At 42.9% G+C, this 12926-nt stretch overlaps 1 long non-coding RNA gene across 1 annotated transcript in view; it reads left to right on the forward strand.

Moving 5' to 3' along the window:
- The window catches only part of LOC309529962, a 104613-nt gene that overhangs the window by 8862 nt on the left and 82825 nt on the right, over positions 1 to 12926 (forward strand). Inside the window, exon 2 of the long non-coding RNA XR_014218560.1 lies at positions 8622 to 8757. This is a non-coding gene — a long non-coding RNA (uncharacterized lncRNA). The remainder of the gene's footprint in view (positions 1 to 8621; positions 8758 to 12926) is intronic.

Here is a 12926-nt window from a genome sequence, read left to right on the forward strand (position 1 = left end):
GATAAAAAAGGCAGAGATAAACATAATTAATAGTTGGTAAATAGTAAAATAATACCAATGTGCCTCCCAGTAAAATGAGCCAGATCTTCTTTCTAAGGTTAAAAGGCCAAGACCAAATGGAGAAGCATCTAGCTGGCAGAAAGAGAGCATTTTTGGAAGTCTTTTTAAAGCATTTTTGGGAAGTCTTTTTAAAGCTGTTTCTTTCTTAAACTGAGAAAGTTAGAGGGCAATAAATGTTGGGAAGAGCTAATGGGAAAAGCAACTGATTGGAGAAGGGGGGGAGTGTAAACTGAAGAGGCTTCTTTTGGAACTGTTTTTTTTTACTGAGTTCCCTTTTCTACTTTAAAAAGGCCTTATTCCTTTTAAAAGGCTACCTATGTTATGTATTAAATATATTGTCTTAAATGTAATTATGCAAAGGATTTAAGAAATGCTAGATTTCATATAGTTGTAAGGGTTGTATTTTGAAATTAAGTCAGCCACCAGTCTAGCCCCCCTTGCCAGACAAGAGACGCCATCCAAGCAGTCCTGATATATTAGTTGTCAGACATTTGTTTAGAAACCTTCAAATGAAGGAGATCTTTCAATGTTGATGTGAAACTCAAGATCCTTGACATATGTTTAAGATAAAAATTTAAGATTAACCATTTGTTTTAGAAGGCAATAGGGCAAGGAGGGCAAGAGGTGAGCTGGTAATTAAGATTCCTTGTTTTGAGACACATGTAAGATATATTACTACTTATTTGTCATTTATAGATGTAACAATATATAGCTCTTTGTGTTCCATATAAGGACAGGAGGATATGGGTGTATCTTTTAGGATTGGTTATAGCAATCAGCCAATAGGAAATTCAACCAGGCTGATTGGACAGAGGCAGCCAAAGGAGGAGCAAAGGGGGCTGGATTAAGGGAATATAAGTGCTGGCCATAATGGCAGGAGGCCAGGCCAGAGCTTGGTAACCATATACCACTGTGCCTCTCATTTATTTGTCTGACAAATAAATTATTATTTTAATTTCTCTATTGCTGCGTTGAATATTTCATTCCAGCTAAGCGTTAACCACAAGCAGGGTGCTACACTGGCTTCCAGTGAATTTATGAGCACAGTTCAAGTTTTTCCCCTATTTCAAAGCCTTACAGGGCAGGTAGGTGTGCTTTAGCAGGGAGAGCCAAAAATAAAAATAAAACCCAGAATGCTTTTTTGCCAGAGAAAATTTCTTAATGTGTTTCTTCTTCCCACTCCCTGGGGTGTAGGGGGCAGGGAGCCACATTGCAGAATGTTCTCCATCATTTTCGTGGTGTTTGGCATTTCATTTTTCAGAGGAGGGAACAATGTGTGTATGCTTGTTTCGTTTTTTAAAATAATAATCCTATTCCTTCTTAACCCTTTAGACTCCTAAGATCAGCCACTTGCCAAAAAACAAGCACACACTGTAAGTTGAGGTTATTATGAGGGCTTCCTGATTACCAAACCCTGAAATGCAAACCCTTTATTATTTATCTGGTTAGATTAAAACTACAGAATGGATTCTTTTAACCCCCATCCTGGCAGGAGGGAGGTTTCCTGCAGGTCCAGGTTCTTGCAATATCAAGTGGTTATCAATGCTCATTAAGTATCTGCCATTAGCTAAGAAGCTCTTCAGAAGCTCAGACAGATGAGCCACCTCTTCAGCTTGTACAACAGAACAGCATGGATGCCTATGACACTTCACTCAGAGATTGTGTGTGTTTATATCTGAGTAAGATGACTTTGCCAAAATCAAATTTGTAGAGAGAGAGACTATCTAAAACACAGTTTTTCTAGACACCTTCCCTCACCGTTTTTTCCTTTCCAATTGGATAAAAATTGGTTTGGGAAAGTAACCAGGAGCTTTAAAAACATAGGAGTCTACCTGTCTAATATGATTTTTTGCACAGATTTCCCTTAACATCCTTAATTTGGAGATAGACAACTAAATGCCATATATACCTTTAATTTTGTTGTGAACAGAGGATCTCTGCTTTGAAGATTTCAGCTGGGGACTGATCCTAGCAACAAATCTTGTTAATTAAACCCCTCATTTTAAAAAAATCAAAATCAGGAGTATAAAAAAAAGTAGCTTAATGCAAATTCTGTTCATGTTGGGGAGATGCACACACTGCCTGAAGGTGGTCAGTTTTCTCCAGGTCTGCTCCAAACCTTAATTTCAGGTGTTCCAAAGATGATTGTGGGTTAAGAAAGTGTCATATGAAAGAAAAGGCAAGCTAGAGGGTTTTAGGCTGCAATGCTAACCTCACTTACCTGGGAGTAAGTCTCACTGAATTCAGTAGGATTTACTTCTGAGTAGGCAAGTCAGTTACAGTATAGGTACTTATCTGTGCAGCTGCCGTTGCACGTTATTAAGAAGTTCCTGTTAGCGCAGAATGTGGCAGCTCATCTCCTGATATGTGCAAGGAGGAAAGATAATGCAGCCCCTGTTTTCTTTCAGTTTGATCTGTAAAGTCACATGTAAGGAGAAATGATTATAACACGTGAGCCAGTGTGAGCTGCTGAATCATTTTTCAATCGCCTGCTGTGCCTCCTTCATATTAGTTGGTGGAATTGGTAAGGAGAGCCTGTAGGATCAGGCCAATAACCCATCTAGTCCAGTGTCAATGGCCACCCTATGGGATGCCTCTGGGAGACCCACAAGTAGAACCCAAGCACAGGACCCCTCTATCCTCCTGCAGTTTCCAGTAACTGGTATTCAGAAATATTGCTGCGTCCGACCATGGAGTCAAAGAATAGCCATCGTGACTAGTAGTCATGGATAGGTCTTATCCTCCATGAATTTGCCCAATCAGCCATCTGAGTTGGTGGTCCTCCTCACTACCTCCTGTGGGAGTGAGTGCCATAGTTTAACTTTGTGCCGTGTGAAAAAGTACTTTACATCTTGAATGTTCCAACATTTAGCTTCATTGGGTGTCTGTAAGTTCTAGGGTTCTGAGACAGAAATGCATTTCTCTATCCACAAAGTCCGAAATGCTACAACCTTCCCTGATAGCGAACTTGGATATAGGAGAGCTTCCCCACGCCTAACCCTGCCCAGTTGTGGTCCTCACATTGTGCAATCACTCTTCCAGACAGATATGACACGTTTTGCACACTTCTAAGGTAAAGATAAAGGTACCCTTGACCATTAGGGTCCAGTCGCGGATGATTCTGGGGTTAGGAACCAATATAAAGCTGTCAACCAGGGTGAGTCCCCCAACACTGCCAGCACCAACCTAGCAGCTGGCTCCTTCCTCACCATCACCACCACCATAGCTGTCAACTTACAGATTTGAAAATAAGGGACCAGCAGCCTCGAAAATAAGGAATCAGCAGCCAAAATAAGGGATTTTAGTCAACCACCTGAAATACGAAGTTAAAAGGGACCAGATAATTTTGGAGAGCAGCGCCGGTTTTTAGCCCTTTGTTTCCTGAGGTTGCTGCTCAAGCTGATGAAACACTGCAATTAAATAACTACAAGCAGCAACCACTTGTCGCGCAAAACAAAGTTCAAGCTACGAAGATGCTACCCCAGGCAGAGACACTCAGTTTGGCGGCCGCGAGGAGGATGGCGGCGGAAGGGCCCGAGGCTCCTGCCAGTCCCAGCGGGGAGGGGCACCCGGGGGCCAAGGCTGGTGAGAGGAGGCCAGAGGGGGGCGGGCTGGGCAACCAAGCAACACAGTTGGAGACTCCCTCCTCCCTGGCTGGCAGGGAGTGAGTGAGAGGAGCTGCTTTCTTTGAAACCCGGGAAATTTAAGGGACATCATCAATAAGGGTCAGCAGCAGGACACGGCGCTGGGATAAGAGAGTTTCCCACCAAATAAGGGACGGTTGACAGCTATGACCACCACTACAGGCACCAGAATTTAAAAAAACAAACACTTATTTGGGCACCAACGAAAGAAGAGGTTCTAAGATGGGCAGCTGCTACCATCTTTGTTTTTTACACAGTGCCTGTGAGAACCAACGTATCATTGCTATGTCAAGAAGGGGACCTAGAGATATGGTGGGTAAATGAAGAGGTTGAAGCCTGTAGCTACCCAGCTCAACCCTTTCTCTTCTCAGCTGTAGGTCAAGGAAAAGTTTAAAAGCTCAGGGGGGGGAAATACACAGAGACATGGGATACCACTATTAGCCTTTGTGAGTCATTGTGTGGCATGTGGGCCCCAACAACTCAAATGCTGACACCGAGCCTCCAACTAATTAGTCAGTACTCCAGGATCATTAGAAAAAATTGTTATAGTCTCAGAATTAGATGCCAAAGGTGCATGAACCATCCTTTGGGGGAGGGAAATGCACCCCCCTTTTTGTATTTTAATTTCACTAATATCTGAATATTATTGCATGGAACTCAAGGCAGCTTGTGTTACACAGGGTTCCCATCTCTTGTTTATGCACTGGTTATACCTGTTAAAGCACCACATGCCTTCTAAACATGCTGTGGGAATAAAGTATGTGTCCATTTCAATTGCATTTGCCCAGGAGAGTTTTTGAAAGATGATTTCCCAAGCCTTCCAACCCTTAGCCCTTCCCAGCAAGACCACCTTTTCTTCATTAAGAATAGCACCTTATAATTGAAATACCTCCTTTCCTACAAATGATTTCTTCCACATAAAAAAACACACCACAACACAACCACTGAGAGAAGAGAGGCAGGGAGAAATATCTCAGGTTACCGCAGCCACTCTTTATTCCCCTCCCAAGGACTGATTTGCTGCAGACAGGCTTCACTGAGCATATTAAATTCTTCTCTTGTAATTAGAACATTAATATTCCCACTCTTTCTCTGGCTTCCCACTAACACTGGTTTTAATTCTTCCCCTCCTGTCACTTGGCCAAAAAAAGAAAAAAAAAAGAAAAAGAAAACACTAAGATGAAAATCTGTATTCAAAGCAAATCGCAGTATATAGGACTACGGGCTAGATCATACCTGGCATGTGAATGTGTGTGTGTAACACAATCTCCACAGAAAAAGGAATAAGTATGCTGTGTACAAAAAGGAAAAATGATGAGCAGTTGCTGCTGCTACAGGATGTGTTTGGAAACGGCTGCGTGTTGTGGGTTTGAACATCTGTAATTGTGGGAACATATGGGGCTTGACTAGATATGGCATGGGACTGGATACCCGTGCTTAGGCTCTCATGCACCTGTAATAGATACTGTATATCTATATCTATAGACATAGCTATATATAGACACAGACACTTAGAGCAGCCATGTATTTGGAGCCGGGGGCAAGTTGGACTGGAACTTTGGTGCTGAGGATTCTTTCCCAGTGTTCTACCTTCCTTGTTCAAATTGCTTTTTCATCAAACCTGTTAGTTGCCTATGAAGCAAATATCAGATTTTAATAAGGGTGTGAGAGAGAGAGAAACAAAGAAAGAAAGAGAGAGAGAGAGAGAGAGGAGTGGGGATTTGGGGTGGGGTAGAATTGGTTCCTCCTGTCCCAGCAGCACATGCCTAATCAGATTTGGGCCCTCCATGATCTGAATCATCATCATTTTCTTAATTGTCAGAGATAAATGAACTAGATCTGCCACATCATGTCTATTGTGGATCATAGACACCAGTACAATGTTCACCTATGATGGAATTCATGTCCATATGGGGGAAATGCTATGTATGAACTAGACCTGGGTATGTAACCTGCCCCAGATTTTGTACACGTTCAATATTCAAACAATATATATGGACAAATGTCACTATCTTTTGGACTCGGCTGGCATTTGGCTGTTCAAGCCCTTCAGTGGAACACTATTTTATTCTGAATATGTTTAGTAGGGCCAATTCTGGGGTGATTTCTAATACTTGCTTAGTTATTTTAAATATTTCTTATATGGCTGTTATCCCAAATAATTGGATTTTGGGGCATTCCCACCACATGTGTATGTATGTGCCTGTGAAGGTGCACCCTCTCCAGCATTTTGGTGTGGTTCCTGGGCGTATTAGTGCTAATTTCCTTGGTGTTAGGTACCACCTGTAGATGAGTTTCAGAGTGAGTTCTCTCCTTCTCATTGATATGGATTTTTTGGGGGGGGGTTAGACCACATTCTGGTCCACTGAGTGGATATCATATCCTATGTCATCTTCCCATTGTTTTTTGATTACGTCTAGGGGATTACGTTTTTGATTACGTTGTGGGGTTTTGGAGTACTAGAACCTTTAGCAATCTGAATCTGAGCAGCCACAGACGTCAAGGGAGTGGAAATAAAAGGCAAAACCTCAAAATTAGGGCTCTTTGCAGATGACCTAATGGTCACAACACCAGACCCCATAAACACAGCAACCTCCCTAATCAGAGAATTCAACACATTTGCAATGGTAATGGGCCTACAGGTAAATTTTGCAAAGTCAGAAGCTTCAACACCCCTCCTCACACCCAAAAAGAACTGGCTAACCTCACCAAGATAAAACTTTGCCACACCAAGTTCAGATACCTATGGGTACAAAGAACCAGAAACCTCAATAAATTATACCTTCACAACTACAACCCCATGTGGTGGCAAATTAACAAGGACCTAAAGAGATGGAACAACACAAACTTCACTCTCTCATACAAAATAGCCATGATCAAAATGATCACCCTCCCAAAACTAACCTACCTATTCCAAACCCTCCCAATCTGGATCCCCCCAACCCAACTCTGAAAATGGCAGAAAAAACTACACTTATTCATCTCACACAAAAAACCCCCCCCAAGAATAAGCCCTAAATATCTGCACCTCCCCTCCTCAGAGGGAGGATGGGGAATCCCCAACATAGAAACATGCCCTCTTAAACAACCCAGTAGTAAAACTAGCAGCAACTAGGCCCCTGACAACCTTCAAAAACCTCTTCCTAACAACAAAGGGGCACGGCAAAGGGATGGTATCCGCAATATACAAAATACTACTCCAAAACCCCACGAACCCCCTAGACATAACACTATTTTATTCTGATCTTGCAAGGATTTTGAAGCACAAGTGTAGCAAAAAATTCTGCCTCTTCTAAATAAAATTAAAATTAAAAAGGCAATACTGAGTAGGTAGAGAGTGTTGCTTAGCAACACTGATACCGCAAACTGGAACAGCTTAGGTTCATCACATTAAATGAGGGAGTCATGACTGAGGACTGATTCGTATCAGCGCATAGGTGTACCTCACAAATTTTCTAAACATGTTATGTGTGTCTCGGGGTTTGAGCAGGGTGCAGGCTGAGGCAATAATGTGACTTGAACATCACCAGTGGACACATTTCACCATGACAAAAGAGTTGTGCGAACTGGTCTACTCTTTGGCAACGTAGCGTGCAGCTGAATGTGATTTGTGTAAGCTTGGGAGTTGTTATCTGGTGAACTCTGTTTTGCACCAACAAGGTGGTATTTAATGCAATACCGATGCAGATGGGGAGGGGAGGGTTCAATCTCATGTATTATGCTCATTAAAATCAGAATTCTGCTTTTGAGGCCTCAAAACACTTTCAGGGCAAGCCTGCTCATGACAAAGCAGGCAAGTTAGTCACAGCCGGAATTCACTTATGTAAACATACATAGTCAGGACCGTTTTAACACCAGTGCAACTTAACCATTAAGAGAATTGGTTATGTTCATAAGCCATTGCAGTTTAAGGAAATGTAGACAACTTCCTTGCTCTGTAACACAGTTCAAGGTCCAGCAGGATATCAGATTCACTCTTCTCCTGCAAAAATGCAGATACAAAGCAACTATCTGGCTGTAAATAAATATGTGCACTCTTGAGCTATCAGTTCAAGAATGTTTTTGCTGATAACTCACCTCATTCTTAATAGGGCAACACCTGCACTGCAATGGCCCAGATCAAAGATCTACAAGTACCCTCATCAGCTGACTCTTTGCAAGTATATGCTTTAAGCTGGAGAGGGAAACACCAGAGAGATCCTCTTCCTGCGTCCATATTTGGGGAATGTGGTGCAACACAAAGTCACTTGGAAAGTTTCTCTGAGGCTCAATGCAACAGGGCTAGCACCAGCCCCCTCTCCACTTCAGAGCTGGGGAACAGGGCAAAAACCTAGACACTGGTTTTTGAAGACAGTGTTGAAACCAAGCAACCCCTCTCTGTGCTGGGGATGTGTGTGGACAGGCTCACGACAAGCGTCCATTTTTTCTGGCTGCAAAGGCTGGTCGAAGCCTGAGGGCTCTCCCCATAAGCTAAGCATCAATGGTAACATGTGGCCTAATGACTAATACATTTGGGTCTGACATGGGAGGCTTGGGTTCAAATCTTGCTCTGGGATGCGTGCCAGGATCTCACAGCATGGCTGTACAACAAGGGGTGGCTTGGATCATAGTACTGAACACAGAACTTCCCAAACCCTGCCCTTCTCCATGTCCATGCAGCCTGTTGTGCTAAAAGCTGAAAAAACAGAAGGTAGAGTTCCTACCTGGACCCCAGGTGAAGGAGATGAGAGAGGAATAATGTCTGATACAGTTGAAATTCATGAAGAGGTAGGCTGCCAGATCACAGTCCTTTCAATCTTCTGGCTCAGAGATAGGAAGGAGGTTGTCTCCCCCTTTGCCTCCCTCCCCCTTTTAACAGGAAGAAGGTTTTGTTTTTGTGACCTGGAAGTCCCACTTTTTCCCCTTCCTCCCTACCAGCCCTCATTAGGGTTGCCGCCACCTGCCTCCGATTAGGAACCAGAGATAGAAACCAGCACAGCTGCTCTGTGGGAGATTAGGGGCCAGAGACTGAGGCATCTACAACATGGAGAACATTTTCCCTCCAGCAGAGCAGGTAGGAACCAAACGATGGAAAGAAACTTTTAAATGTGTGGCTTATCAAAAGTTAAGCCTTATGTATAATTTTGAGTGGCCACCTCATTTTTAACCATAGCCAATCACAATAGCATTTGTTAAAAACATGCTTTCCCTTGGAAGTCTCTGTTTAGGCAGCAACTGTTTGAGTATTCGTTTTTATTATATACATTTCTTAGGAACTCAAATAAGGACATGGGGGGGGCGGGGGGAGAGATGCTGTTGTATTTATCTATAGTGTGAGGGCAATTCCAAATGTATACTTACAGTCTTTTAAATAAAACTGTTGTCCTTACGCAGCAGTTGGGAAAAGGTTAACTCGTTAAGGATATATTTGTATACATGTTTCTGCATAACCGCCTTTTATATATTGCTTCTGTACAAGCTTGTATACTTCCATGTATCACATCATTTCTATATGATGTGGGAGAAAACAGGAAAGGAGGTGGTCCTGAGGTGGTCGGTGGATTTGATAAACCAGGGCTGTTTGCTGGGTAGTATGGTCTATCTTAGAGCATTTCAGGGGTCTGTGGATTATCAACAGCCTCTGTGGTCAGTAAATTGTATTGCAGAGAGTGTCTAACTCAAGGCATTTTTATTTATTTTAATGAACAGACAACCCTTCAAGAGTAGAAGTGTTTTCCCATCCTCCTTTATATAATACATTTCTTTATATTAATATATAAAGAAGCTTGTGGTACATGTCTTTATTCCATTTTACAGCTGAAGGAAGCTGAACAATTGTTGCCAGGGACAGCAAGTTCTGCAACCGCTGTGTTAGTAGTGTGTGTTTTTTAACACCTTAGCTCAGATGGTTTCCATTTTACTTTGCGTATAAAAGGAAAGCTTAAGCAGAAGATGGGTCATACAGGAGAGATTCCTTATCTAGTATTAATATTGTACCCAAACCTTTCTCTTGAGATGAACAAGCAAGTGGCCCCAGCTGCCATTCAGCTGGTAGGGCACCTCTGGAAAATGCTGCCGCCCTACTTTCTTCGGGGCCTAATGTATCAAAAACTTCATTCTATCACCCTATTGAGTGGCTTTGAGTGCCCTGAAAAGGAAGGGAAGCTGGACAAGAAGCACTGTAAACTCACAATGCTGTATGACAAACTAAAGATGGTTTTAAAACTGATTCCCCTTTTCACCTGGAGTAGTGCAGAATTGCACAAAACATCCTAGGGAACCTGATGTGAAAAACAGCTTAATAAAAGAAGCTTTCTGCAGTTGAGTAATACAATGCATTGCAGCCAGGTCACAATAAAACACAGATTTTTAGGAGCTCTAGCCAGATGGGTGCATGCTCTGAAGTAAATGTCACCCCGTCCCCTTATGCTTTATCTTGTCTCTCTATTCTCATATGGGACACAAAAGACAAACGTGGAACAACTTAATATTAGATACAGTACTAGACAAAACTGGCCGAACTACTCTTGTGCAATGCTGGATTGGGGGTAACTTTTAGCCAGAATGTGGATGATAATTAAGGGAGCTTTATGACACGTCTAGACAAATTAAATAGCAGGGAATGGTTGTATTGCTTCAGCTTTTCTGTCAGATAACATCTAGTGCCCTCTCCCAGTTCAGATGTTGGGTGCTTCAGCGTAGTCTGGTTTTCCAAAGGCCCATTTGCCAGATGGGAATGACACACTGTGCAGTACCTGCAGAGATTTTGAAAGGGGATGGAGGAAAAGCACCTTCTAACTCCTGGGGTGCATGTTGTGTTCCCCTCCCTCCTCGCTTTGTGTACAGTGTGGTCAGCTGTCCTCTGGATATGGTACGGGGACCCTGGGTTCCAGAACGACCTTCACAAACAGTCTTGTGCTGTTGAATGCCTGAAGCAGTGTCCTTGCAGCGCTTGGTTTGCTTGGAAGCCTTGGTAATAAAGTCAGTATGAAATTCCCTCAAACCGATACTTGGCAAAGTTACTGCTTCACATGTAACTTCCGCTCTTAAAAACCATGTCAGAAGGTGGCTATAGAAATGTATTTTCTTAATATGTATGAATGGTTTGCAAAAAGCTTATTGGTTTTTTCTGGATGCACATGTCTGATTGCTGTCTGATTCATGTATGTCAGTGGCTATATTCCATTTGCAAAGCTGCATAAAGTTGTAGCTAGGAGTGTCTTTTAGGGAGCCCACAAGAAAGAATAGGAAGATGGCATGCTGGACCAACTTTAATTAAAGCTAGGCAAATATAGACCTGGTTTGCACACAATCATAAGCCAGACTACGGCTTAGCGTGAACATGCAGATTCCTGGAGACGAGATTGCGACCACTGTTCTAGGAAGCTTGATTTGTGGTTTGTTTTGCTCCAGACATGCCACAATCTGTAACCAAGGTCTGTTCTTGGTTTATGGCTTGTGATTTGCCTAGAGCAGACGAACGATGGAGCTTGGGTTTCGATGATCCGTGAAGCCAAGCTATGACGTTGTCTTAGGAAGTGTGGCACCAGGAGGAACATGGGAGGAGCCACAGTGGCTGTACTCTCCTCTCTGGGAACCCACTAGCACACTTGCCAGTTCCTGCCAAGCTATGGTTTCTGAACTAAGCCATAGAAGATTATTCAGTTTTAAAATGGCTCCTTCCCACACTATTTTCTAGTTAGAGATTTGGTTTGTGGAATAAAGAGATCTCCTGTTGCATGTTCCTAGAGAGGACCAAGGAGTGGCAAGGAGGAAGAAGGTCCCCCCCCTCCTCCCGCACGGAGTCAGTTAAGTGTTTTAACTGCAAAACAGCTGCCACAATTCATCTGATAGAAGATGAAACAGTTTAATATTCTCTGGGCTGACTGGCAGTCCTTGCTCCTCTGTGATTCTGCGTGAGTCACTATTGTGGGTGCACCTCCACTGAAGGTAGTTAATTCTGCTGTCTCTCTGCATTGGGAGTGATGGAGTGATCCAGCCTGATGCAGAGATGCGATAAAATTACTCGCCCTCAGCAGACACCGATTGGAAGGAGGAAAGGCAGAGCAGTGAATTATAAAGAGATGAGAGAGACAGTGGACAGCCTCCTCTGTAGGCATCATCATCATCATCATCATTATTATTAGGGGGAATCCAACAAAATAAACTTCATTTTCAAAACTAATTTATTTTCCACACCACACTAGCAGTTCTCAAGCTCACAGCACAAAGTTTTGGAAAGCCATAGTTTTGCTCTGTGTTCAGGCTTAGATGTAACTATAGCTGCATCTGTTTTCAATCAATTAAATGTTATGGTTTACCCTGTGAATTGTAGTTGGGGGAAGGAGCTGAGGCTTTTCTTTGTTGCCTCTGGAAGGTTGATGATCCCTGCTATGATGATTGATTCTTCACTCTCCACAGTACAGTACTGTTGCCTGCATTGTAATGGGAATCTATCTAAATGTTGATAAGTTATTTGGTTACATAGCAGATGGTTTATTGGCAGTAACAGCAAGTAACAGTAACAGCAAGTGTAGCAAGGCCTGATGCGGTTGCCTCTCTTGCCTGCTATTCATTCTGCCCAGTGGCAGAAGCAGATGACAATGGGATTTGAAACCGAGGCCATTTCCTCTTTCAAACAGCCCGTTATTTTGACTTGGCACATCCGATTGAGATTTAAAACGGGTGTGTGCTCCTCATCTGTGTTATTCTGACATGTGGCTTTGAAACACAGGTCATTCAGACTGTGGTGGCATTTCTGTTTGGCTTTTTTGTGCCAGTCCTAGAGAAGGCTCCTATGCATTTAAGAGCCATACAGAAGAAGGAATATTACCAAGTCCTATCTCCCCTGTTGCCACTCCCTGTCCCTCAGTTTTAAATGGTATAGGAGTCCTTTTTGCAGTCTGGATCAAGCAACCCCAGTTTCTGTTCTTTGGATATGTTGGCATGTACAAAGTAAAGTGAGCCTCAGTTCTCACTAGAGGTCACTGTCAAGGGAAATAATCCATCAAATTTTAGTTTTCTACTATGGTGGTTTTGTTTTAGCTCCCCTGGCATTATGAATTGGATGTAGGCAAGGCATCCCCAACCTGGTGCCCTCCAAAGGGCTTGGACTACAACTCTCATCAGCCCCAACCAAACAGTCCAAAACATATATATGGAGAGCCCCAGATTCTGGAAAATCAATGTAGGTTAACACATAAACCTCTTTCAAGCAATTTTTTTGGGGGGTTGGAGTGGGAA

The sequence above is a fragment of the Podarcis vaucheri genome, assembly GCF_965113315.1.
Source record: "Podarcis vaucheri genome assembly, chromosome: 3".
In the NCBI taxonomy this organism is placed as follows: domain Eukaryota; kingdom Metazoa; phylum Chordata; class Lepidosauria; order Squamata; family Lacertidae; genus Podarcis; species Podarcis vaucheri.